The sequence below is a fragment of the Apteryx mantelli genome, chromosome 4 (genome assembly GCF_036417845.1).
Source record: "Apteryx mantelli isolate bAptMan1 chromosome 4, bAptMan1.hap1, whole genome shotgun sequence".
In the NCBI taxonomy this organism is placed as follows: domain Eukaryota; kingdom Metazoa; phylum Chordata; class Aves; order Apterygiformes; family Apterygidae; genus Apteryx; species Apteryx mantelli.
The window spans coordinates 51,388,803-51,416,393 of NC_089981.1; the positions used below are offsets into that span (position 1 = coordinate 51,388,803).

Here is a 27,591-nt window from a genome sequence, read left to right on the forward strand (position 1 = left end):
TGGCCGGGAACCTGCAAAGAGTTGCTGCTGAACATATCTTTCAAGGCTTGATATCAAGCCAAAGCCTGTGCAGCACAGACAGTAGGGTACTGCAATGACAATGGCAAGCAAGCTACTGAGAGCAACTAGACAGAGCAGGTTCACTGCATAACAGCTCCAGTCATCTTGGACATTGTTCTCATCCATCATTTATTCAGAGTTTAAGCTGTTTTGGGAAAGAGCTTCTACCCACGTACATTTTGACAGCACCTCAAAGACTGTGGGAAATTTTTTTTTATACAAACAAGAACATTAAGAGAAGACCTCTGTATCTCTTCTTGATCTCTTAACATTTTTCAGGCCTCCACTTGCACCTGCAGTGCACTTCACCACCCACAGTGTGTCTCCTTCTCTTTGGATTAAGGACAAGGATGAAATACTACTTCCTTGCATTTTTGTAACTGGCCCCAGGGGAATTCTCAGGACAACCTGAGTCTGCTCCAAATCACAGCTATCAGTAGGTTTCACTTTGTGTGGTTTTCTTCTCTACTAAGGAGAACATTAAAATTTTAGAGAAATCTAAGATAACTGAATCACTCTATACTGTTAATCCTGATGTCCCCAGATGCACTCCTCTTCCCTCTGATGAAGAGTCCTCTAAGCTAGTCTCCTACATGACCAGATACTTAAAACAGCGTAGTCCCTTGCCTGGCTGTGCCAAGTGGCCTGACCAAGGAGCCACACTAAGTTTGGAACTACCTGCAAGTTACAGTATTTTGCAGTTAAGTGGCATGCAAGACCACCTAGTCTCAATAAGGTAGCACTTACAAGTGCTCAAGTGCTAAGCACTGTACAAAGGTGCTAAAAGGGAGGCCCCATCACAGGCAGCTTACAGGCCATGCAGAAAACAGTTAGTCACCTAGTCCAAGAGTACCCAAAAACTAGTTTTTCCACAGTGGACTATTGGTTTTTGAGTACAGAGGGGAAGGGCAGTTCTGTACGGCATCTTTCTTTAGAAGATGGTCTGAGGAAAATCCCTCAGTGCCTGCAATAATCAGCTATTTCCTGCCTCTATTTCGTTCACCAGAAGGACAGAAAGAATCCCTCCTCTAGAGGTCCGTGGTTCCCCCATTGGGGAATCAAACCACGCCTTTGCCATAAGCCTTCTAAAGTACTGCATCTTTCATACCAACAGCCTGGTCAAAAAGACTGCGCTAGAGTCTGTTACATTTTCTGCGTATTACATTAAACAATGAGCACAAACACCCCATCTCCCTCTTCAACTGTTGCACAATCACTTACATGAAAAAGCCAGTACCTACTTTCTCTCAAAAAGGAAAAAACAAAACTACTTATTTAATATTCCTGTTTCACCTTAAAGGATCCCCATCACCCTGCACCTCACAGAACCATGGGAAGGTATTTTCTTGTCAAGCCACAGCAGCTTCTTTGATGTTAACAGCACCCCCACACACACACACACAGTTCCAGGAACTTTTAAAATAAAAATTTACCACCACATTCTTCTTTGTCTGACCGTCTCCCCCCCAGCAAATACATCAATAGTGTCAAACATTTATCTTTACACACAGAAAACTAGCAGGAAGCACTCCTGGAAAGGAGAAAAAAATTTTGACCAAGGCTAGACTTACAGGAAAAAGGGAAGGAGTCATCTTTCTCCATGCCTAGACAACAAGCCCTCAGAAGCACACAATTTATAACCCTGCCCTGTTGTAGCTGCATGTGCAGGAGAGGACACGCAGGTCAGCCAGCAGTGCAGGCTCACAGAGAACCTCTGACCCCGCCTTGAGGCAACAGATCTCTGGTGGCTAAGAAAGGTGCCCCTTTCCACCTGACAATTCCTAAGACTACCTGAAACTTGATTTATGAACAGCTGAGTCATTCTCAACAGCAAACACTAAAGTTTCTCCTACTGTCATGTCAAATGCTTTAAACAAACAAAACCCTCATGTAAACAAAGACACAACAGAGAACAACTCTTTAGGGGTGTGATCATCTATTTCCTGCATACCAGACTGGGGGATGCTGGAGTCTATCTGGCACTCATAGATGTTTGTCTACTGCAGTCCACCATATGCCTACTCTCCCTTACTGAACTGAAGCAGCAGCTCACATGTACACAAGAGAACAATTACACTGGCAGGGAGAACATAAAAAAAACAATCACTTACAGGCAAAAATATCTCTATTCTCTCACTAAAACACCACTGCTCTGGAATACAAAGTGATACAGATTTGCAAAGAAATTGCATTCACCAGCAAAACCAACACAAAACAAACTACCACAAGGAAGGTGGAGTAGAACATTGTTTCACATGGAAGAACAAAGTTCAGAGGCCAGAAGTAATCATGAAACAGAAGGAGAAACTATTCAACTGAGCACACTGACCCAGAACACAGGGTTCAGTGACCACCTACATATACATGCTCAGGCTTCAGATCCACAATCCAAGTGGCACTTCATCCAGCCTTCTTTTTTAAACACAAATTCACAGTTTCAGGGCAATAATCTGATATACTGGAGCTGTAGCATTACAGCTCATTGCAAACAGGCTAGAAAGAAAAAGAAAAATTGTGCAACGAGCAAAACAGAGCAAGAGGAACATCTGCTACGTTTACCAGGAATGCCATATGATCTATATCTGAGGTACAAAGAATGAGTTCATTCATTTTTTAAAGCAAAAGTAATAGGGCATTCTTTCCAAGATAAGAAGGAAAATGCCTATTCCTCTTCCCCTTCCACTACCATTCCCAATTCAAATTTGGCTTTATGATGAACCAGCTGCCAGTGCTGCCAGTACTCTGGACCGGACAGTCAAGCTCAGAGCACTTTTCAAGACAGGATGCCAGAATGAGGAGGATAAAAACACTGCTTTAGCATTTTTGTTTAGCTCTAACACAAGCCTGTTTCATTCACAGCACAGCCAGAGTTGCAGCACTGAAAGACTAGTTTTGTTACTAGCAGATTACAGCAATACTCTGGAGCTGTAAGGCATTTGGCAGCAGTAGGGATGGTTAGCACAGTCTCAACTGCTACCCTGAGTTCATCCTGAGTTCCTAAAAGCATTGCTCAGAATTGTAACCAATACAGTTGGTTCAGATCTGAGCACCGAAGTACACATCTTGCTACAAAAAAGGTGAGGCCAGACACATGGCAGCAATGTTTTCTAATATCTTGCAGAACACAGCCACACCAGCTGAGAATGTTTCTACTCCATCCGTGCTATCCAATATGGGTCTGCCACACAGCCAAGTTCTAATACAGGATACAGTATTGTCAAACATTTATTTATTTAAACATTTAAATGTCAAACAATACAATCTCAGTGCATCCTCATTCCCTCTTAGAAAAACAATAGGTCTTTTTTCATTTGAGCACCTGTCAGTAGGTATCATTTGGCTGTGCAAGTCATTTGCAAGGCAGTAAGGCCCTTGGTACTAGCAGAGTCCCTCAACAGCTGTCAAGATATAACATGTAAGTTATTTCACCTATTGTAAGACTCCTTCAGCACTAATAAGGTCCTGTCATATTTGCTAGTTCTTCATTCTTCCCAAATCTGAATCCCCAACTGCTCTCTGAAATTCAAGTGTTCAGTTTGTCAATTGAGTTTTCATTGCAGGAGATGGATGGCAAAAAGGATTAGTAGGATTCTGCAGCAGTGCTGAGCAGCCTAAGCCACAAAGAGAACACTGTATGAAAGCCTGCTCTGACAACCAAGTGCCAAAAGTAAAATGGAAAATGACAGGCCAGATTAACCAGTGCCAGCATTAGTTCCCAGATCCACCCAGGTCATGATGTATCCCAGTCTCCCCTCCCCATACTTTTAAAACACTCCAGTCTGAGTCCAGGTATATTCTTTCACCACCCTGTTGATCAAGTGCAGGCTGTCTTTTCTTTCAGAACAGATTTGCAGAAAGGCACCCCTCACCCACATATCTAGCCTGGTGTTAGCTCTCTACCTGTGGAATAGCTCAGATGAGAAACCCAGAGATGAGTTTCATTTAACTTTCAGCTCTTCCCAAGCAAAGTATTTACTGAGGAAGGTGGGCATCAGTCTCATCCTAAGACCAGAAACCTCATCTTTATGCTTAAAAAAGTCAGCTTTTGACATCTGCAGCATGAAGTGTCATTTTCTTCTGTGTTTCCCCCCCTCCCATACATATGTCATATACCATTTACTGATGATCCCGCTAGAAAAGGACACACAATTCCCCAGAGAGCATCAGAAACAACACACTTGTGTGATGTACTAACCTGCTATGGAGGCTGAAAACTGGATGCACACTTCTGACTCTAAGGCCTTCCCCAATTCAGGAATCACACAGAGCTTAAGTTATCCTTCTATAAGGTTTTCCATGGCACCAGAGGTTACCCAAAGTCCTGTAAGATCCTCTATCTAGTTTTTTTCCATGTGGAGAGGAATACTTATGCTGGCCAGAGCATCACAATTAAATGCATTTTCAATTCCTAGGGAGACAAAAATTGATAGTCTTGGACATCAGAAAGGTTATAGCTCAGCTTTAAGCAAAAACCACTGGGAAAGATTAGAGAATTCCACAACAAACTTTTCTACAGTCCCCTTTCTGTCTAGCATCATTAATTCTGCTTGCGGCAAACAGTGATCCAAACCACAGCAACCTTGTTACTTTTCCTCAGAGAGGGAAGATTTTGTGGAGAAAATAAACACAAAATCTATTTTTAAACTATGTGGAACTTGGGCATCCTATCCTTTTTAGTATTAACTGAATCCAGTACAGCACAGGGTGCCCCTATCTCCCTGAGTTGGGCAGCAACGGAAGCCTTAGAACAAAGAAAGGTCAGAGCAAAACGGCACTTTTATGGGTAACCTTAACACAGGCGCACAGGACTGCAGGAAGTGGCAGAGGCCAAAATGATTCTGCATGTGACACTTGCCCCTGGCAAAGGTAAGGCAGCAGAGAGGGAAAGGCCTTGTCTTTCACAGGAGAGATGAAAAATGAGTCTCAAACACTTTTTCCCCAAGCCCGCTTTCTCAGCTTCGCAGACCCAACATTAAACTTCATTAGCAAGGACAGCCGCAATTACCTCCTGCTTAAAAGCAGTTAAGCTTTGCCTCAAAGAGTCCCACTTGGATCCTCATTTTTGTCATCTATCCAGTAATTAGTTCAGGATTTTTTTTTTTTCATAGATTAAGAAGAGCTTCAGGTATCACAGATGCAGCCAAGCTGCTCTGCCACAGTCTGAATTTTAGACTCACGGTAGCTCTGTTACTCACATACCTCATGCAGTGTGAAGAAGAGACAAACAGAAGCACAGCCAAGCCTCCATCCCTAAGGAGTGGATTTATTCTGTGGAATATCAATGTACCCATGTCAATGGGTACACTATGAACTGAAAGGAGAAAGTAGCATTTTACCCTCCAAACTTTTCATAAGCTTACATTAACAGATGTAGAGAAGTTTTTCAGCCAAAGGTAGAATTTCCCAGTTGAGCAAGTCCCTTTGAGTAGTCACTACCCATTAGGCATTCAGAAATCCCAAAGCAAAGGGCCCTTTTTATTTTCTGAACGCCAGGTATTTCAGCTCTGAAATATTGCCTGATGAAGCTCTGAGAGGAAGCCATTCTCTTTGATGCTAAAAAAGACTATGTCTAGCTCAATGCTACTGTAGGAAGAGATCCCCAAATTTACCTTCCCCCAACATAAAGACAAGTACATCCTGAGCCTCAGGCAGCTCACATTTCAAGCCAAAAAAATAGAAATTATCCTCTGTTTTTGTTCAATAGAGACTCATGTAAGTTTTCCTCTGGAATAGCTACCACTGCATATTTGCATCCTAAGTACAGCACTGGATTTATCTAACTCCAGCTGCAGCAAAACATGCACCTCCACAGTCTGCAACACCACCAAAAGCAAAGTAAGGCGCTCCAGAGGCTGTCACTGGCTGAGCAGCAGCAGTAGAGACCCCTCTCTGTTTCCTTCTACCTGAACACTTTCAAATCGAGAGCAACATTTCCACATTAAGCCTATTTTTCTTTCCAAGTCAGGTAGCAGCCCCACATTCTTGGGTTTGACACTTATCTGAGACTGGATGGCTAAATGAATAGAGTTCTATATCCAGTTACACTAATGTCAATGTCTGCTACCCCCCAACCTCCGGCATACCCATGGTACATAAACTCTCATCCTCCCTGCAGCCCTCCCCACCCTACATGTGTACAAGGTCATAAGTTCCCATGTGCCACTCAGTCCACGAGGAATAGCTCGCACAATCCTACATAAACAGCTGAAAACTTGGCAGCCTTACAGCCCATACTGGAGAAACCACAACACAACTGAGTTGCACACCACAGTACAAGGCGTGCAGCAGCCACACATTACACCTTATTACACTAGAAATGGTCATTAATAGAAGTAAAAAAAAAAAGTTTTAGCTTCTGTATTTCAGCTGTTTTTATTCCAGAAGACAGAGAATCTCATCCTGTGCTACAAAAGGATTACCTATAAAATCCAGCTAAGTTATCCAAATGCAAGTCTCACCACAGTAATGTCTCCTCCACAGAAATACTAGGGGTGGGGGAATACGGATTTAAGCTTTTTTCCAATTGCAATACAAATTAAACACTGTTGAACTCACTTAGAATTTCTTTTGCTGAACACATCCTAAAGACAAAAACCTACAGCCAAACAATAATCCTACTTCCACATCAGGTCTTATAGTTGAAAGGATGACAGACTGCAGTGGTGTTTGAAAACATCATATTCATATGAATAGAAGCATTTTAACTGTTGAAAGGCAGGTATATCCTGGAATATTTGCTTTTCACCTCAAAACATGTGCATTTGAGCAAAGAAGCCATTCCAATCCTCCCAGGCTTCTGCTCTTCTCTGGCCAATAGCAATGATTTGGCTAGCTGGGAACCAAAACTGGCACTTCTCCTGAAGGGAGGTCTCCTAGGGGGCACTCACCCATTATAGGTACCCAAACCCTTATACGAGACATCCACGTCCATCTCTTGTATCCAGATTAACATAACCTGAGTACCTGCTCTGAGCAGGAGGTTGAGTCAAGAGGGCCTCCAGAGGTCCCTTCCAACCTGAATTACTCTGACTTTTCACAACTAAAACTACCTCCTCTCTCAAGGAACATTCCATCTCTTCTGAGAGCCAGGTCAAACTCCACCAGCAGTGACACTCTTAATTTCTAGCATGATAATGAACATTTTTAAAAAGAAAAAAATAGTGAAGAATGGAGGGGAAAATACATTTCTTTGAGGTTCACCTAAGATTTATATTTCACCTGTTGAAATATCACAACCCCAAAAACATTGCATGACCAGAGTCTGCTATTCCACATATTCATGTTTCATTCAATCACTTTTATACGAGTTTTCAGCAGTCATCTACGCTAGACAAACTAAGTAAGCCCATGCCCCACCAACATGGGGCTTTACAGAAGTGGACAACTTTACAGAAGTCCCTAGGCTCCTAGTCTTCCGATAGAAAACCTTTCACAAAGGCGCAAGAGTTAAATAAGCTATATTATGCCTAGTGATCATGGTGAGAGAAACAGTGCATACCTCTGGTGGTCTCAGTCCTGCTCTCTGCCAACATAGCACCAGCCCCCATTTCAGTTCCACTTTGGCTTTGACATTCAGTGGAACCAGCAGCTCAGTGCTGCCAGGATGACTGACTGAAGTGGTCTGGGTTTGGAAACCTTGGGAAGTTCCCATTTAAAGAAAAGGAGAACAGAATTTCAAGGAGAGTTTTTTTGCCTATTCCCCCACATACATACTCCTCTTGGTATACCTTCTTCTTTGTGGCACTTAAGAGTCAAAACTCATTTCTGGCATGTGCCGTAAGAGCTCTCACTTAGTGTCTGCACCGCTCCTGACCAGATTACTGTTGCCTCTTCTACCACTTCCTGCACAATGGCTGAAAAACAGTTGCTAAGGCCACCTTGCTTATACACACCATGTCACTGTCTCAATTACCGCACCCTTTCTCTTCAAGCACATCAAATTCAAGTTTGTTGACCCGGTCCTTCCCCATTTCACAGGATCTCCAATCAAGCAAACATTGCCACCCACCTAACTACTACTCCCATACTAGCCCTTATCCTTTTCTCATACCAACATGCAGGAACTGATCACCCACCCTAAATAGAGTTGTCAGGAATCTCTGTCTCTCTTAGGTCCATCCTGAGATGCCACATGTAGGCACATCCTGTGCCAGGCACACACGCCGAGCAGCACAATTGACACAAGCAAGTCCAATGTGGCCAGGTTGCATCAGGTTTGTTCACATGAAACCTTCAATCAATTACTGCACAACCCAATGGATCCTCCTGGACACCAGGAGACTGGCAGATTGTTGCCAGGTTTGTCTCCCCAAAATGCACTCAAATCACCTTCTTCCTAAGAGTGGCTTCACATAATGGAAACTAGCTAGCTCCCCCTTAATTACTTTTTCCCCATATTCTTTTTTCCTACCAGCGTTTTCCTACGCTGTTGCATGTTACTGGCCTTTAATTGTGATTTGTGCCCCCACCTGAGAGAACCATCTAGCACACAGTAGATGACATGTTAATTAAGACCAACACACAGCTAAGGAAACTGATCTATCCTCAAAAGTTGCACAAATACCTATGTGGAAAAATTCACGTATGTGATCAAAACAAGCTTCCCTGGTCCACTGCTCCATTTTCTGCAGATGCTAGGAGCTTTGAGAAGCACGAAGCATGGAGAGAAGGCCAGACAATGACACAACATTTATGACACCATACAAAGCTTGCATTACTGCTGCCTGCATTGATCACTTTTCCTAACTCCTCCCTCCCCCCCCTTTAAAAAAAAAAAGGGTTAATAGGTGACCTCAGCCTCCAGAGCTGTTAAATCTCCACCTTCACAGGTACTGCAGCTCAAATACCTTTCCTAGTGTCAGATTCCTGGGTGGAATGGATGGTGTCACACACCAATGAGCACACTCACTAAGTGACTCCACATACTCTATCTACAACACTCTTACTTTTCTTTCCTTCACCAAAAAGGGGAGATCTCTGCAGCAGTTCTTCAAGCATCAGGCACTGAGGGTGTAATAGCAACCACCCTCACAGTACAAGTGTGGAACAACTTTGAATTCATAGGCTTATCCCAGCATAACTAATGAATTAAGCCAGCTTCAAAATGCCTACTTAAAATATCTTTCTGGCTCCTCCTTAGCCTCACCTATCTGCAGAAAAAGTTGCTTCAACTTGAAAGACAGGCTGTCTTTAACACTTACAGCAAATTCCACTACCATCACATACATCATCTTTGGCTCCATATCCAAAGAGGAGACAGAGAACTCAAAGGAAGACAAGAAAGTTGAAGGTAATCCCAAGTCCTAGAGAAAAAATTCTAGATGAAGTTTCCCAGTTTTACAGTTAATATTGATCTTCATGCAAAGACAAAAAACACCCTCATTACAGCATCCATTCTGTAAAATTCACCACCTGTGGGAATTAAACACAGCACCCAGTGTGAGGCAGTAGAAGTGAAGAAAGTGATGCTTTGAGCTTCTTCAAGCAGCTAAATAGTGCCCAGCTACATCTGCCTAAAATTCAAGATATACACGTGCTCTTGTTAAGACACAGGACTGCATTGCTTAAGCTGAATAATGAGCCTCGTGTTGCCCCACAACAGCTCAAACTACTATAAATAGAAAGAGGGTGTAAACTTCCTCCAAGTACTCGGAACCTGTTAAACAGTCGGCATAAAAAATAAAATCAATGTAGACTTGAGACAGCAGGAATCAGTTATGCAGCAGACAAATGCACAGTGCAGGAAGGACCATAAAATACCAGCTTGCTTTAATGAGTAGGGCTACTTGTCACTAAGTACCTCACAGAACATGAGGCATTACTGTCACCAGGTACCTCAGAGAACATGGTACGCGAACCATCACATATCTCAAGTTCAGCAAGGCTTGTCTGAAACAGCACTTGGAGAGGCTACAGCACATGAACCACAGCAAGAAGCAGTATTTCTGGTTCAAGTCTCCATCTTCAGTTGTCACTTGCCCAATGCATTAGCACAGCACTGGAGATGGCGAAGACTGGGCACAGGTACACAAAACAACATGCAAACACTAAGGGAATGGAGAGTGGCTTACACAGGGCAACCAGGCCCTTCTTAAAAGCATTCTCACCCACATTGCCAGAGTCCAGGTGTATATCACTCCTATCTGTTTAACATTCAATGGCTCAAACACTCCGTTTTTTTCTGACTCCATTATGTTCAGGCCCCTTCAAAAGTCTTGCCAGTACAATATGTGTCTCCTTTCCCACAGCTCTGTGTTGCCTCACACTTTATGCAGAGCAGTCTGTTTTCAGTTCAAAATCTCAAGTTCTTCTGGAGAACCTAGCAGTTTCCTGCAAATCACTTGAAACAAAAACAGAGGCATTGACAGATTTCAACCTATTCTGCAACAAGTTTATCTTCAGGTGACACACCTCCCAAGCAGGAGATTTACAAAGACAGATTTCTGTAGCAAGTGTTCCTTTTCAGATGAATATTTTGTGCTGATGAATTCATCCCTGAATCACGCTGCCATAAGCATGTCATTCTACCAACATAGAAGCAAGTTCCTGCCCCCAAAAGCTCTAAGTTACACACCAATAGCTAGTCTGCCAATAAACAAATAGCTGTCTTTTCTTGGGACTCTTAGGACAGCTTTGCTGAGCTAGAGGCTGCAGGAATCCAAAGTCTGCTTTCTATCATGAACTGCAGGGCCCTTCCAATTGGAAAGGCAGAGACATGAGGATGCAAGTGAGTTAAGTGAAAGGGTAGGCTAGCTGTATTGGTAATTTCCTTGAACAGACACAGTGAGGATATTAGCAACACCCATTCTCCTAGGCATGCATTCATTTTCATCTGAAGGATGCATCCTTGTAAAGGAGAAGGAAATCAATCTATGTATCTCATTTAAACCCTGGTCACCTCACTGCAACTCCTGTTTAAGGAGCATATAGTTGGAAGCCTGACATCCTACTGACAGCTGACTTTCAGCTACAATCAGAGGGGAAATACCACCTTCAGGTAATGCTGAATTCCAACCTGCAACCCAAAGGTTAGGTGAGATATCCAGTTACTAACTACCTTACCCAAGCGCTCCCCAGGACATCAAGCTTTACAAAAAACACAACCGGCTTTTACAGAGCAGAGCCAGGAGGTATCAGGCAAGGTACAGAAGGCTATCAGAGACAGCAGCGTGGGAGGGATTCTTCTTTCCTAGCCTTACATGCAGCACATTGTGTGTCACAGGAAAAGTCAAACAGCATTCTTAAGATAATCTATTAGTTAATGATTAAGCAATACTAATTTGAAACTCTAGCACAATGAGGGATAAATATAACTAAAAAATTAGATTAAGATGAGTCTGTTCCACAGAATGTGTGTGTCGGGGGGAGGGGCAACAGCGCAGGGGGGAGAGAAGAGAAATGATCATAGTTTAAATGAAACAGTACGCTCTACCCAGGATATGGCAGCCACCAAAACCCCATCTTCCTCTCTATCAGTCTCTAAATTAGAGAGTCACAGTCATTAGCTGGTCTTCATATTACCTTAAAATTAAAAGAAAAAATATACTGCAAAAACCCCAAGCCAATCCCATCTCGAATCCAAACCCTCAGTTCATGCATAAACAGGCAGAGAAGTCTCCTCTGGCCTCTGATCAGTGGAACAGAAAAAAAATATTTGGGGAGAAAAACAGATCAATTTTGAATATTCTGTATTGGTTTCTTTGTTTTTTAATATCAACAAAGACACATGCCCTGGAGTTCCATGCTATAGCACACAATTTGAAAAAGGAAATAACAACCATGACAAAAAAAAAATATCAACACACACACAAAGGAGAATCCCAGGCATCTGTGAAGAGGCACAGTGAACACTGGCCCACACCAGAGCAGACATCAGTATTACAAGCACTCAGGTATTAGGCTTTCCACATTCCAAACTGTTCGAGCAGACAAGTGGGAAACAGACATAAATATTTATGGATGAAAGCACAGTTCAGAGAACATTCAGGGTCTTATGGGAAACTTTGAACTGAATCTGTTCAGAAATGCTTCTGCAGTCCTCCTGTTCTTGCTCCTTATTACTCCCAGGATAAAACTAATGGAGGAGAGGAATCCCATCTTCCGCAACTTCTCCAGTTTGTCCCTCTCTCACACACACACAGATGTAACATTTTAGGATAATTGTTTCAAACAACAGAAGATGAACAGAGTGCTGGGAAGTGACAGTATATGAATACCTCTAGGTACAGGGCATTCATGCTCAGGAAATGTCCTCCAAGTGCCAATGAGTATAAAAAAATGAAAAGATAAAATCCAACAACACACACGCCTTCCAGTTTTTATTTTCAGGTCATAAAAACAGTCTTGAAAATGAGCATTTCCTGGCATTTAACAACTGTGGGGTTAATGGTGCTAGGCAAAGGCAGTTATGCCCAGCCCATCATTTAACCGCCATAAAATGCTTCACACTGCAATTAATACTGATGTCCCTTCAGGATAAGGTTAACAGAATCAGAGAAGCAGCTACCAAAAAACCTCTTGTTTAGAAGTACTCATAAACCCCCTTCCCACAGTTTGTGCTTCCATGCAGGTTCATATCAGAAAGCCATGCTGGATTGCCTTTGTAAGGCTAGTTGTGTTATACAGTCACTAGCAGAAAAATAAGTCTCAGGTCTAGACACCTTACCCCACACACTTTAAAAATCAATCTCCTCAGATGGGGACCATCCGATGGAGCCTTTCTCTCCCCTCCACAATACCTTTTTACATTTTTTTTGAGCTCAGGTGATCTAAACATCACATCTGCATAGATAAAAATTGTGCAATTTACAAAAAAAAGTTTTGATACTGCAAAAGCTGATACTTCAAGCTTTTGCAATTGTGTTAGGAGAAAAAAATACACCACACTATCCTATGCATGCACACATGCATTCACCCTAGAAAACCTTCAGAACTCTTAAGAGTAGTGATCAGAACAGAAGGATATTTAAAAACATTTGAGAACCAGTACTTCTGTTTGTTCTGGCCAAAGAAGGAGGAAAGGAGAGACAGCAGGAAAAATACCTTCCATTTAAGTTTCATCTACATGCCTACCTGCATTTCTTCCAGTTACTCACACAAACATATAGCAAGAGATGCCACTATACTTTTTCCAATTCCAATTTCTTTACTTAATGATATGAAAAGCACATATACACACATCCACCAAAGTATCTAATTCAACCGAAGTGTACAAATCAGGCACATTTGGAAAAAAAACTCAAAACAATTAAGTGACAACTCCTCATGACAGACCTCAAAACTCAAACTAAGTTTCTGCACTCTAGTAGCAGTTGCAGGAAACACGGACAACAGGCCAGCACAGTAGGATGAGCAGCAGCCAAGGAGCTTAAAGACCTCATCACTGAGGCAAAGGAGGGGTAGAGAGAGGAATTATCTCCATTATGAATATCATCAGAACTAACACTCGCACTAGCTCCATCAGCAGTAGGACTCCCCTAGAGTACTGGATAATGATAACCTTGTTGAAAGCATTAGAGGGATGGGTTTTTTATTCTACATCCCTCCTCTACAGGTGGGAAGAAAAGTGAGGTCCAAAAAAACAGCTTGATACTTTGTTCTTTGAAAGAAGTTTCCAAGTGATTTCTTACCACCGAAGCATAAAATATACAAGTAAGACCCTTCTGTGATTGGTTTTCAAAGGTAACATTTAGGAGCAGGAAGGGGAAAGAAAAACATTTTCTGTTCAGGAGTGAAGAACAGACAGTACAGGTGGTTTATCATGTAAGCTCAACTTCGGAAGGTAGAGGAGTTCTAACAGTTTCTATAATAAATGCAGAAGTAGTAAGAGCGTGAAGAAAGAAAAACAGCTTGTCTTATCTCAACACCACAAAAAATAGGTTACAGAGATATCAGGATAAAGGCTGAGGCATGGTTATAAAGCAGTCAGAACCTAAGAAAAATATTTTAAAATATTAGATTTTGATACAGGAAGGACTGCTAACAGTCACTGGTGATCTTGTTACTGGAGAAGAACACGGAAAGCAACACATTCTGATTTTAGTCTACAGGAAAGTCACTGGCATTTGGACAAAATACTAGTTTAAAAAGCAGAGATTCAGGAAAAATAAGATAACTACATTAGTTTTTATCTTACCTGGTGTCAACACTAACAAGTTGGCACACAAAAGTTTTCAAGTTAGTAAGATGAAAGTGATGATTCAGTGACAATAGGTTGATTCACACACCCAGGGATGTACAAAAAAGTATGTATCAGCTGTGAATACACAAGGGATAAGAAACGCACTCTGTTATATAAAAGAACCATAAGGCTGAAGGTAGAAGCCGTTCTATTTTGTTGTTAGGACCCAGGCATACAGATACAGTTCAGGTGCAGGCCTACTTGCAGAATTCATATCTACCTTCAAGACACACTGCACAAGTTACTCACAAAGAGTGTTCAAAACTAACCTCACATATCCCATTAAAAAATCTCAGGTACAAGAATTGCAGTTTCAAGCATTACTGAGATAAAGTTTTTCAGCAGTACTTAAGCTCTGAGGTTTGGGGGATTTTTTTTGATGGGACTGACAAACTTCTGAAAAAGTTACCTGAAACACACAATAGAATTGCATCAAGTCCAGCTACCAGATGGACACATACACTTTCACAAATTAAAAAAAATCTAGTGGCCATAAATATTGTATGCTTTTCAAACAAGCAGAGGAAGAAGGCACATTTATTTCAATAGTACCAGAAAAACAGACATGTTTTATTCTCTCTTCTCCTGCCTGCCCCCCACCCACATTTTATTCAGCATTAATACTAAAAGTCAAAGAGTTACGCCTGCTAATACGGCAACCTGCTTTTTGGAAAGCAAGGCAACCAACTGAGCACTAGGCAAATTAGGATAACCAAAAAATGAAAGTAAAAGCTGTGCAGCTGAATGATGGAATTTGTCTAACCTAAAGATCTCCCTGTTGTTAAATTTTTCATTATCATATTTAAATGTCTTTTTTTGAGACTCAAAAGCGTACAAGCCTTGCAAGCCAGTCATCCAGCAAAAACAAACAGACTTGAGATGGAGGTCTTCACAACTAATGAAATTAAAAATAATGCTAGCAAGCTCGTCTTAGTGTCTCTCATTCAAATGAAGCAATCACATGCTTACCAAAACACACAACCCCTGAGCATACAACCTTGCTCCCCATACCCATGAAGAGGCTTTTAATGGATCTCTTATGAGGCTTGTATGGTTTTATAGTTTCTGCTAAGAAAGCCAGGGCAAAGCCTATGATAAGTCTCCAGAATGTTTTTATTGCATATTACATAGAAATCAGTTTGCAGCATTTCAGCTCTTTGCAATCCTGCCCTGGTATTACAAAGAAGTACCACTAGATTTTCCTAAGAGAAAGATAGGAGCTTTCATCTCCTGAAGCAAGCAGTATGTCCTTTTTACACTTTCAAAAGGAGTGAGGGGCCCTTTGAGAGGAGCTGGGTTTAAACCTTTCAAGAAGATCCCACATATGGCCACTGGGTCATCAATGGCATATGCAGCAGCAGCAAAGAGAAGTGAAGGTTTTACATCCTCAGAGCAATGTTCTAGAATTTTGACACTTCTGAAAAGCAGGGACATCAATCACCCTTCCAGGCTGGTGCTACTGCGTAGAAGGGATTCTCCTCATGTCTTGTAACTAACACTGAGGAATAAGCTATACAGGCTATTTTAGGGGCAGTTTCTGTCTTAGCTTGAAACCTCACACACCAGAGGATACATTACTGTTAAGTCTTTTTCACTGTACATCAATTTTCTTTTGAATTTTGGAGTATCATTAGAGAGTCACATATATCCAGTATACTCCTCTTCTCCCCCCCCCCTTTCTCATCTGAAGGAATTTTAATTAACATTAGTGCACCTTTCTAGGTCAGAAAAATAAAATGCCTTTTGAGAATGATTGGCACAAGTGGGCTCCAAAATCCAAAGGAGATCACACATTATAATTGTGTTAGTGCAAGCTGTTCCAATATCTATTCCTTGCAAACTTTTCAGAAGTTATTTACCCCAGAAGGAGAAGGAAAAAAAAAGTAAAAAAACCCCACGCATCCTAAACATGTCAGAGACATTTAAGCAATTAATTAACATTTAGAGCTTTAAATACAAATTACAGCTCCTTTCAAGGTAAGCTGCCATAACAGATGCTCTTGAAAAAAATCAGAGATAAGTTGCAAATTTAGCCAATGAAAGGTCTGTTTTTACATAGCATAAGAACATCGCTCTCACCTCTCATGTACAGAAATTAGTGCCTTTTTTTTTTTTAAACAGACTCATATCAATAGGATTTCCCTCCTAAAACTTACACTTCTTTACAGTCCTGCAGAAAGAGAGCCAATATTCCAGTTTAACTTTCTTTGCTCAGCTATCTTAGTCCCCAAACAAGCAAGATGAAAGCTTAGTTGTGACCAGAGATATTTTCACTTTCTATTTTGTTATAAAACTCCACTAAACCAATGAAGGAAAAAAACAGGAACAGCAGCAAGCCACATAGACATTTAACTCCAAGAGCAAAATAAGTTGAGGGAAAGTGTTTATAAAGTTTTCAAAACATTTCTGGAGCTTCTAAAGTATAAATTGGGATGGAGACACAGGATAGTAAAACTGGTTCACTTCTGAGAATGATGTTAAAATGGTGCATATTTCACTCCAGCAAGTTCAAGTACCCACAACAAATCAAAGTCATTCCTGTAGAAAGCGAGTTTACATTGCAGGACTGCAAGCTTTCCTAGGAACAGAGAACATAGCACAAAGACGACGTGGCCTTTGTTTTTCCACATACAAGTGCTTCCAGGAGCTTGTTTCACTTTACCGTGCTCTATCAGCTCAAAGAGCTGCATTTTGCCTCATCTACAAGGTTAGGCTGTAGAGGTGATGACCATCCCATTCCATTTATGCTCAGTCATACTGGGGAAGCAGATTTACTGCTGGGTGGGCTGGTTGCCAGGATAGCAGTTCCCCTTGGGGAATTACCAGAGTGACATGAGACACATTGATCCTTTTTGCTGAGGAGAAGGCTCTCAGCGCACGCTCCGCTTTCAGAGCTGCCCATTGTTCAACACGTAGGCAGAGAAAGCCACAAGCGGGGGGGAAGGGGACAACCGAAGCAGAGGGGATGAGGTGGGAGTTTTCTATCTCTAGCTTCTGATCCTGCACCTCTTCAATAGCGTGATCCTCTTCATTAAACAGTCCTGAATTATCACGCACAAATACCATCAGTTAAAGAGACAAACAAACAAAACAACAACAACAAAAAAAACAGGCCAGGCTTCCATTGGTCTCTGAGCAGAGGAAATAAGGTGCTTTCAAAAAAATACATGCCTGGGTCAGCCTGGAAGTCACCAGTCCCCAAAGAATGCTTGGTGCATTACTACAAGAGAAATTCCCTTTATTAGCATCATTAGGCTCAGTCCAAAAATACTCCGTTTGCAGACTGCATCAAAAAGTAAGCCACATGAGAGAACACTACGCTTCCTGTGAGACAACACTGGCTTCTACTATTCAGTACCAAAACCAACAGCATCCAAACACTGGGTGAAAATATTTTTTACTACGTACAAAAGCTCACTTCCTAAAATTCATAAAAAGCATTTCCACTGGTTAAACTTACAACCAATTTTTTCAGCTCCTCAGCAAACAAGACTGCCAGAGTCAGAGAAAACTCTGTGTAAGACCTGAAAAGCAAAGCCTGGTGAACTACACAAAAGGACCCAAAGATACACAGCATTTCAAAGTCATCTACCTGTCCCTGACTAGTTCTCCCGTGTTGAGGGTTAATTCAAGATACCTGGAGTAATCTGTCTACACCCAGAATAGCTTCATAACTGAGATTAAGATGTATGATGTTATTTCTAAAGACATGGCACTTGTGAAGATGATTGGATAAATATGATTACAGACTATTGTATTTCTAGCAAGAAAAAGTCTGTTCTGTAACTGGTACCACATTATAAGCAAACAGCTTTGCTACATATGGGTTAAGTTTTCCCTTTTCCTGTTCTAGGAAATGCCTGCATGTTTCTATTTACATACTCCTAAAATAGGATTCAATCCCTGCTGCCTCCCTGGTCTTTAAAGAGAGTGAGCCCAGCCCTGCTAGTGAAAGATCATCTCCCTTCCAGCTAAGCCTGATCAGCTGGGATCAGCTGGTTATAACAGCCAACAAGTGGCTCAGCAGGCAGGGGAGCTACAGGCAGGGTGAGCTACAGGAAGCAGATTGGCAAATACTAGGGCAGGACTTCCAAGTAACTGACCTTTCATACAGGCATCTGCAGGTAACAGGCTTCTCTTGGAAGACCTCAAATTAGCAAGAAGACATACAACTTCTGAAAGAGGAAAAAACAGCAGTGGCCTGACACAGACACTGGGTGCAGTGTCAAACCTTCCTGGACAGACAGAGGCCAGCAGCTTACACCTGTTTTCTCATAAGAGCACACCAACTGAGAAATGTATTTGGGTGGTATGGCAGTAGGTAGTTGTGGTTTGTATGCTGATAAAAGGAGAAGTGATGCAACAGGAACAGACACAGACACCCAAGCCTGCAGCTAAGAGGTTGCACAGCTGAGGAACTGAGGTTTTTAAGACCACTGCATATTGCTCTGAGGGCTGAAGCAACTCTCCAGGCAGGAATAGGACAGTTGAAAACAAGTACAATCACAAGACAGAGCTAATCCAGTCGAAGCCACTACAAGCAGAACAAACATTTAGTAACTTCAGTAACTACTGCTTGCTGGTTCCCCAAGCAGCTCATGTGAGCTGAAACAACCATTTCAGTCCACCTTCACATGCTGCACTAAATATAAACTCTGCTGATAGCTGCCTGGAAACTATTTCAGCTGAGACACAGCACACTGAACAGCTCAAGGACACTGGGCCCTCCTCAAAGACCACAGGTGGCCAATCTGCATCACAAGCAGTGAGAAGGTGACAGAACCCAAGTCTGTGCTATCATCATGCTGTGGTTGGGAAATCTCAACCTCCAGCTCAGTACTTTCCCAGACCCAGACTTCACTGAAGCATTTGCATATAAAAATACTTCCTTTGAAAGTAGGAACATGAGGGTACCTGGGTTTTGACAGTGACTTTTCTAATAGCAGGTTATGGCTTCCTTGTCATGTGCTATCTACAATGAGGTGCAATACCATAAAGCAATGACAATCACCTCCAATTTTAAAAGCAAGTTAGATGAGATTGCAGGTCTTTCAGGCATACTTCCTTCACCCCAGTTCCACTGTAAAGAAACATACCTTCCTACATTCAAATGATAATCTCTTCTCTATTGATTCATTTAACACTGATTTAGATTACAAGACAGGCTGATTTAAGAGGGCAGGTGAATCTCCAAGCTAAAAAAGTTACTTTCTTCTTTAACCTTCTGTTTACAGAATCATTACCAGAAACACTATACAAGTTATAAAAAGACAGAAGTGTGATCAGTAAAACTTCCAGTGTCACAGCTAGCCAACAGACTATGCTACTGTAAAGAGCTGTTAACTCTGTATAGAAATATACAGAAAAATGTAGTGGGACATGGAAAGAAATAGAAGAAAAGGAGGCAGATATGCAAACAGATTTAAGACAGACACCTGTATGGGGAAGGGAGGAACGAATCAGCTATAAACTGCAGACACAAAACCACTGACCCTAGAGCACTGGTGTTTAACACGCAAATTATTTTCTGCTTAGGTATTTTGCCTCTCTTTGATGTATACAGACAAGTCCTAGCTAGAGGTGCAGACCAGGGAGAATCCCCTTTCCTCATTATCTCCAATTTCTGAGCAACAGTTAAGTTGTTCTGAAAAAATAACTATTTCACTTCTGCTTTTATTCAGAGGAAGAGGGGGAAAAAAGCAAAAAAGGGAAGTATAAAAATTACCATTATTAAATGAGAGGCAATGTGATGCAGGATACAAGCAGCAAGCTGGTGTCTGATATCTATAGCGCAGCCTAGGAGGAAAAGAAAAGGCTGAACAGAGGACAGCAAAGATATTTTGGAAGAGATTCAGATGCTTTGAGCTTAGTCCTACTACATAAAAAATTAAAGAGGTTAAAACCTCCCAAGAACTTTTCTTCCCATTGTTCTTACTGCGCCTCTCCTGAACAAACTGCATCTCTCCAGAAACCTCAGGAATTACTGTGACAATAGAGACTCCTGCCAAGAGAAGCACCATTACATAATAGCATTCATGGGAACACGCACAAAAAGGCACTAAGAAGCGCAACCAGACAAGTGCAAATCCTCTCTGTTTGTCAGCTCAGTTTAGCTCTTGACAATACCAAAGACAACTTGAGGATATTTTTAATTTACATGTTTACCTTCTCCCACATCCTTCCACCATCAAGCAAAATCCACATTCCAGTAACCATTAAGACCCAGTACATTCGCAATAATAACGTAATCCCCTTGAGAATAAGCCTAGTCAGAACTACTGTATTTGCATTAATCTGCTTTAAAAGAACACTATCAGTTTTTTAAAGAGTGTCACTACTTACATTAAGGAAATTATTAGAAATGTGAACTATTTATTATGGTATCTGTTAGTCTTAGGTAAGCTTACCACAGCTTTTGCTTTTCAGTTCTCAGAAGCACAGGGTTGTTATATTTGAGTACCAGATTCTTCAGAAGATCCTCTTCAGAGGATTTATGACCGACTTGTTATACACACGTACAGATTCAGCCTAAGCACTGCACTCCAGCAAAGGCAGGAGAGTCCTGACCTCTAGGCACGAATACATTACAGCACGACAAACAAGAAACCAAAGGACACCCCAATGAACACAGAAGTTTCTCATGTTAAATCATTTTGCAGTAATGCCTTTGGTAATACTGTAATCTCACATAGTATTTTCCATCAGTGTCTCTCTGTATGCATCCATAATCTCTGTGGAAGGGAAAAATAGAAAAAAAGCAACGGATATTTCTCGGTTCTTACTGTCAGAGTTTCAGAATCCTAGAGGTTCATCCCACACCAAGGCGGAGCGAAAAACATAAGTATTCACTGCAAAGGCTGTAGCCCTCTAAGAAAATTCAACTAAATTACTATTATCGATCATAGTCATTTGTGTGAAGAGAGAGATATTTCGGTACTACAACTGGCATTACATAACAGAACTAGGTAGAAAGCCAAATATAGACTTCTTAAGTCAGGAACAGATTGCCATTACAGTTTTTCATTATATTTATATTTTTATATATACACACACACACATCTGTATCTATCTTCGGATCTCAAGGAAGCCAAACGCCATCTCCCTTCGCAGGGGCGAGGAGGTACTCACGCAGCCTCCTCGCTGCCCGCGGCGCAGGGCCGGCGACAGGCTCCGCGCGGCCCCGCACGGGCGGGCAGCGCCGCCGGCAGCGCCGCAGCGCGCGCACGCGGCCCCGCCACGGCCCGCGGCTGCGCCCGCCGCTCGGCCCCGCCGCCGCCGCCGCCTCCCGCCCGCGGAAGGCCCCCCCCCGGCGGCCTCCCCAGCGCCGCAGCCGGCAGCGAGGGCCAGAAGCCGCCGGATGGGGAACGAGCCCCGGCCCGGCCCCGCCGCCAGGCCCGGCTGCCCGCGCCGCCGCCGGCCCCGCGCCCCGGCCGCTCCCACAGCCCGGCGGAAGCGGCCGCGGCGCCGCAGACCCCCCGCGCGGCTCACCGGCGGCAGGTAGCAGGGCGACGCCGGCCCCTGGCCTCCTCGCCGGGCGGGCGCTGCAGGGCGGCGCGGCCCGCGGAGCCGGGCCGGGGGCGGGGGCCGCTGAGCCGCAGCGCTCGGGGCTCGCACGTCGGCGGCGCGGCCGCCCCAGCGTCTCGCCAGCCCAACGCCCCGGCCTCGCCGCCGCCGCCGCCGCCGCCAGGCCCGCCCCGCCTCACGCGCCGCCGGCCGGGCACGCGGTGCGGGGGCGGGGCGACGCTTAAAGACGCCGCGCGGGGGCGGTGCCGGCCCCGCCCCTCCCCTCCCCTCCCCTCCCCTCCCCTCCCCGTCCGCGGCGCGGCCCGGCCCGCGGGGGCGCTCTCGCTGCGTGCTGGCCCCGTCCTCTGCCCCCGCCCGTTGGCGGCGGCGGTTGGGCCGCGCGGCGGCGGGCGCTGAGCTCGCCCCGCGCCGGGCCGGTGTCGGCGGCACGCCTCCCTGCTCGCGGCGACCCGGCTCCCTCGTGCGCCCGCTCGCGGGCGGTGCTCTTCGCGGTGGTGTGGGGGGGGCTGCTGGTCTCTGCCGCAGCACCGTTTCCTTTTATATGGACGGGTTTTTTGTGGACCTCGGGTAGGTTCGTTGGTTTATTTGGCGCGCTGGGGCGAGGCGAAGCGGCGGCAGAAGCAGGAGAAGGGAAGGGAAGGGAAGGGAAGGGAAGGGAAGGGAAGGGGTCACGAGCACTGAGGAGCGGGGCGCGCGAGGAGCGGGGTAGCGCCGCGAGGAACCTGCTCGGGACGAAAGCGGCGGGGCGAGAAGGGCAGGTAAAAAGCGGGCAGTTCGCAAAGACTGCCCTCGCTGGAAATGGAAGCAGTAAGTGGCTGCAGGCACAAGTAGAGAGGATATAGCTGAGCAAGAACCTCCTCCAGGAGGGGACCGGGCAAATCAGTCAGAAGCGGTGACTTCCGATTTACCAGCCTCAGCAAAACAATGGAAACCAACCGCAAACGGCAACCGAAATTGTTCAAGGCCTGCAAAGAGAGGCAAACTTTTCCGCGTTGTGTGCTGCATACTTCCCAATGTGCTATATTGCTGCATATAAACGTGGCACTTGTCCCCCATGTTAATCAATGAACAAAGTCCCTAAACACAGATAGAGCCTTTCCGTGACCTTCTGTTGCTGTTCTCCAGGAAGCAGAAACATCTCTTCAGCAGCAGGTGACAATGCTGGGTTAGATATACCAAGCTGTTGTTTGTTTTTTTGCAACTCCTTATTCCCAGGCTGAATGTGTTAACTGAAAAGTGCGTCGACTGTTAGACTGCTGGAGGGGCAGTGTTTGCTGTGGCTGTGAATCTTATCAGAACGTGGACAGGGGGGAGGCTCTGCGAATTGTATGTCATTGTGAATATACCACAGTGCCATAAAAGCTGTGCTGAGCCCTTCAGCAGCTGCCATCTCAGAAGGTGCCCACCTGCCAGCCCATTTCTTGTCCCATCTCTTCTACTTAGCTGCTGACAGCCCCTTCAGCTCCTCCCCAGCTGAGATCCTGCTGGTGGCGGGCCTCTGGAAATGCAAGCCACACCTAGCTCCTTCTGCGGTGGATCACCAGCAGGGACAGACTGGGTCGTCGGCTGGAGGATTGCACAGGAGGGGGAGAGCACACTAATGGGGTTTGGTGTGTGCACTGGTGGAGGGAAGTTATACACCTTCCTGCCGCTCCTCTCTCTCCAGCTGTCGTTTATGGCCCTTTGCATCTTCCAAGGCAGTACTTCTTTATCCAACAGTACATGCAGGGAATCAAGATAGATCTCTTTCCCTGTTTTCCTCTGTCTTCCTTGGATTAACACTTGTCTCCTGTAGGTCTATTAGATCATATTTTGCCATGTAGAATGAGCTCTTCTCCCTTTTACATGGCGGGGGGGAGGAAGTATAAGTAGCCTTATTGGAGGACAGTTACTTTACCTCCTGTTTTGCTGTAATAGTACACTGATCATTCCTAGTAAAAGCCCATAATAGGCTATAGAAATAGCTTACCATCACTTGATCTGAGGTAAGAGATGAATACTGTACATGCTAATCATTCCCTATAAATAATACTCCCCTCGTAAGCACTTTAAAACCAAAAAGCAGGAAAAAGCTCTGTGGCTGTCCGGAAAACATGCCTTAAGGCAGGAAGGAAGAAAGTGGGAGCTGGAGAGTCACAAAAACCTGTATATTTACACAGCTGCTCTGTTGTGACATCTTGTGTGAGTTAATTTCTTACCGTGGCCCCTCCATGTTTGCCTTCTGCTCTGTTTTGACTCATTGGTACAGCTCCCCTGAATCAGGAGGAAAAGGTCAGAAAGTCACACACCACTGAAAAGAGCTGTGAGAAGACTACCACATTGCTCCTTGTGCTCAGAGCATTAATGTACCTTAAAAGGTACATTTCCTGTCAAATCCTCCCACCGAGGAGCCTAAAAGGGCCTCCCACTGTTGTGTTTCACATTCTCAGGTTCAACTAGTTAACGTTTTTAAATATTTGGTGGTACTTTGTCATTGCTATGCTATATTTTGTTTCCTTAATTCTCATTAATACATACTTCTTTCTGTAACCATGTTAAGCTGTAATAAAAAACACAACACTCTTCCTTTGGGGCCTCAGGCACACTTATGTGACTGTACTTATTTTTTGTTTATCATGAAATAATAGGAGTCAGCCTTTATGGACTATGCTGTATGTTAAAAGTACCACACAGACATCAACTGATGCCTTTTACATAGGATTTGCCATACGACACTGGACCACCAATCTGTCTAATCCAATATCCTATATCTAGCATTAGCCAACAGCTCATGCTTCAGAGGAAGTAAATAACAACCAGCCACTCCCACAGCACTCTCAGCCCCTTGTTCCTGACCTTTGAGGAGGGTTGGGTACCTTCCCAGCAGTTCGTTTACACCCACAGCTTGATAATCTGAGTATCATCATTTTAGGCAGTACGGTCCCACATAGCCAACCTACTATCAGATACATACGTAGTCCCAGTCTGTCACCCAGCAGTCTCTGAAACACAGCGTACAGAGTACCACAAGAGAACAGGTGATGTCAAAACCAATGCTTCTCTTCTTCACAGCCCAGTGCCTATGACCTACTGGTTCCTTTTTCTTCCCCAGGCTCCAGGCTCTGAACAGGGAGGTAAAATACATTCCCTCTATAACAAGTGTGGCAATAAAGTGAGATCTGGAGCTGCCTTAAATAATTGTGGCTATTCTTTGCTGAAGCATGTTCTTTTGCAAGGCCATTTCGTAAAGACATAGTGAATTTATGAGGAGCAGGAAGGAAAGTATGGAATGGGAAAAACTCTCCGTTTCCACTCTTAAGACATAGGACAAAGACAAGGACATGCTCTGCCTAGTACAGCATCAGAATACCTCTCCCAAAACCAAAAAGTTTTTGTCTCAACCAAGGTATTTTGGTGCAATTTTCCTTCTGCCTGTATGTGAAGATGTTCAACAGCTTTTAGGTTGTTCAAATTCAAAAGAAAACAAATCATTGAAACATATCATTTTGAATAGCTGAAACTTCCAACCAAAAGTAGCCAAACATCACTGGAAGCTCAAAGCACATTTATTTTGTGCAGTCCTACCTAATTAAACTATTCATTTCTAATCCAGTGGTTATGGATTTTGCTTTTATTCAGCAGAAGTATTAATATTACTCCAGCCCTAGTCTGTCAATATACTGCTTCCTGGCAGAGATTTCTGTGGGATTTGCTCAAGCTCTGATCCGCCGACGCAGGCGGAGGGGAGAGCGCAGCCTGCACAAGCGCGGCCGCGGCTGCTGCCGAGGCGGGTGCGCTGCAAGGCGCGTTTAGCCGCCGGTGCCCTGTGCGCGCCGGGGCCGCCCCCCTCCCGGGGGAGCGCGCCGGGGCTCCCCGCCGGGCGCCGCCGGGCCGGGCGCGGGCAGCCCGCTCCGCCGGCGCCGCCGCGCCGATCCGATCCGCGCCGATCCGGCAGCGCCACCCGGCGGCAGCGCGTCCCCGGCGGCGAAAGGCGGCCCCGAGCCCCCGGCTCTGCCGGGCTCCTGCCGGGCACCCCAAAGGCCCAGCGTGCACCCTCCCCCTGCAGCACCAGTTGCTCCAGCTGGGAGAAGTCCCGGGAGCAATGAAAGTTTAGCCACACCTGGCACCCCCCGGCTGTCCTCAACATGCTGCAACACCGTTTTTGGTAGGGGAGAGGGCAGGATGCCTGAAAATTTCCAGCAGAGATAAGTCACATTGAAGTGCATCTGTCACAGCCAAGTCTCTCTCTACATCAGACTGCATGGAAGTTTCTGTGACAGTGGGAAAGGTAGACATTTTCTGTGCATGAAGGCTTGGGGCTTGTCTACAGCCCAGAGCAAGAGCACTGCCGCCGTTGGGAGAAGCCCCGTTTCAGCAGTGCAAACCACCTTTCCCAGTGCAGCAAATGCAAGCCAGCACCCTCTCTTCCACACATGGCGATAAGACCCACAGGGAGAGCTGCTGCCCTCCAGACCCAGATCTGATGCTGGATCATTCAGATTAAAGAAAAACCTTCTAAATTCCAGTCATGGAATTCTTACCCTCTCCTTCAAACTGCTGAAAACCCTTCACATCCTTGTGAATGACACCTTTCACCCTCACACACACAGCCACCCAGCCCTTCCATCCCAAGATGGACTGCACAGGTTATCAATGTCTGTCCAGGCTCTGTATGTCTAACACGACCTCTATTTCAAGTTAATCTCCCTCCTGAGGAAGAAGCAATCGATAAAATATGAGTCCTGAAGGTAGTGCTCAGTTGGAAAAGGTCTCATGACAGTTTAAGCACTATCAGAGGAGAAAAAATAGCCTAAGAGATAATGTTACCTCACACTGTGATACAAACCCATCTTTGCCCTTGAGCCCCTGATAATGTTACTGTCCTGTGTTACATCCTCATCCCCAGTGTTACATGCTCCTGCAGACAGGGAGGGAATGCTGTACCTTCCTTCATGCCATCTGCTCTCTCCTCTGCAGAGCTGCCCACCAAGCAAGTCAAAAGACTGGAACAACTTCACCCCAGGGCCAAGCTGTCACAGAGACTTTTCAGCACCCAGCTGTCACCAAAGACCTTTTGATTTCATAGGGTTCCCTCACAAACCTTTTCTTCCTGGTGAGACAGCTCTGACATCCTTACTATGAAGATGCAGGACAACTACTCCCCTTTGGCTGCTTCCGTGAATCCTTCTGGTCCACACTCCAATGGGAAAGCAAGTAGCTGGCATCACACCAGAGATGCTTTTTGTTCCTCAGAGCCAGCAGCATGCCAAGGATGACTCTAGCAAACAGCATCTCCCACTTGGGTATACATGACAGCCATACACACTCTTGCTCCATTGCCTCCTTGCTGATAACACCTACGTGATGTATTCTCCAGCAACTTGTTTGAAATGGGATTTGTGCAGCAGCCGTGACTCAAGCCCAAATACACTGCTATAAGTCAGCTTAAGTGCTCCCAAAAAACCTAAAAATCCCCACTTGATTTTTTTTTGTAAGCAAGAGACAAGGACCTGACTCTGCTACATGACACTATGACCCTTGCAACACTGCCCACCTCCATAGCACTTTTTGCCAGAGTTTTTTTGAAGAACTTTATGTAGGACAGCAATGACCCACAGCCAGCAGAACCAAGAGCACCCAAGAAGCTGTGCAAAGCCAGACTAGTGGCTGGCCTTCAGCTAAATTCAGATCATTCATCCCTTTGCATAAACTCTCAGTGCCCAGCCCAGAAGACCCCAGACCTCCTGAAGCCTGGGCAGGACATCAGCTCCTACATGTCAAGGGCTTTATTACAGCCTTCAGTGAGACCTTTCTTCAGTGAGAAAGATTTTCACCACAGCCTTCACTGA

General features: G+C 44.5%; 1 protein-coding gene across 4 annotated transcripts in view; it reads right to left on the bottom strand.

The window, feature by feature from the left end:
* Positions 1–21,762, bottom strand: part of SUSD6 (sushi domain containing 6) — a 91,365-nt gene extending 69,603 nt beyond the window's left edge. Inside the window, exon 1 of one of the 4 annotated variants that reach the window (XM_067296547.1) lies at positions 21,728–21,762. The gene's annotated coding sequence lies outside the window, so the exon portion shown is untranslated. Of the gene's footprint in view, positions 1–4,255; positions 4,276–14,194; positions 14,315–20,646; positions 20,720–21,727 lie in introns of those variants that run through there. The other 3 variants (XM_067296551.1, XM_067296548.1, XM_067296550.1) reach the window with 3 other exon arrangements.
* Between the last annotated feature and the right edge of the window lie 5,829 nt (positions 21,763–27,591).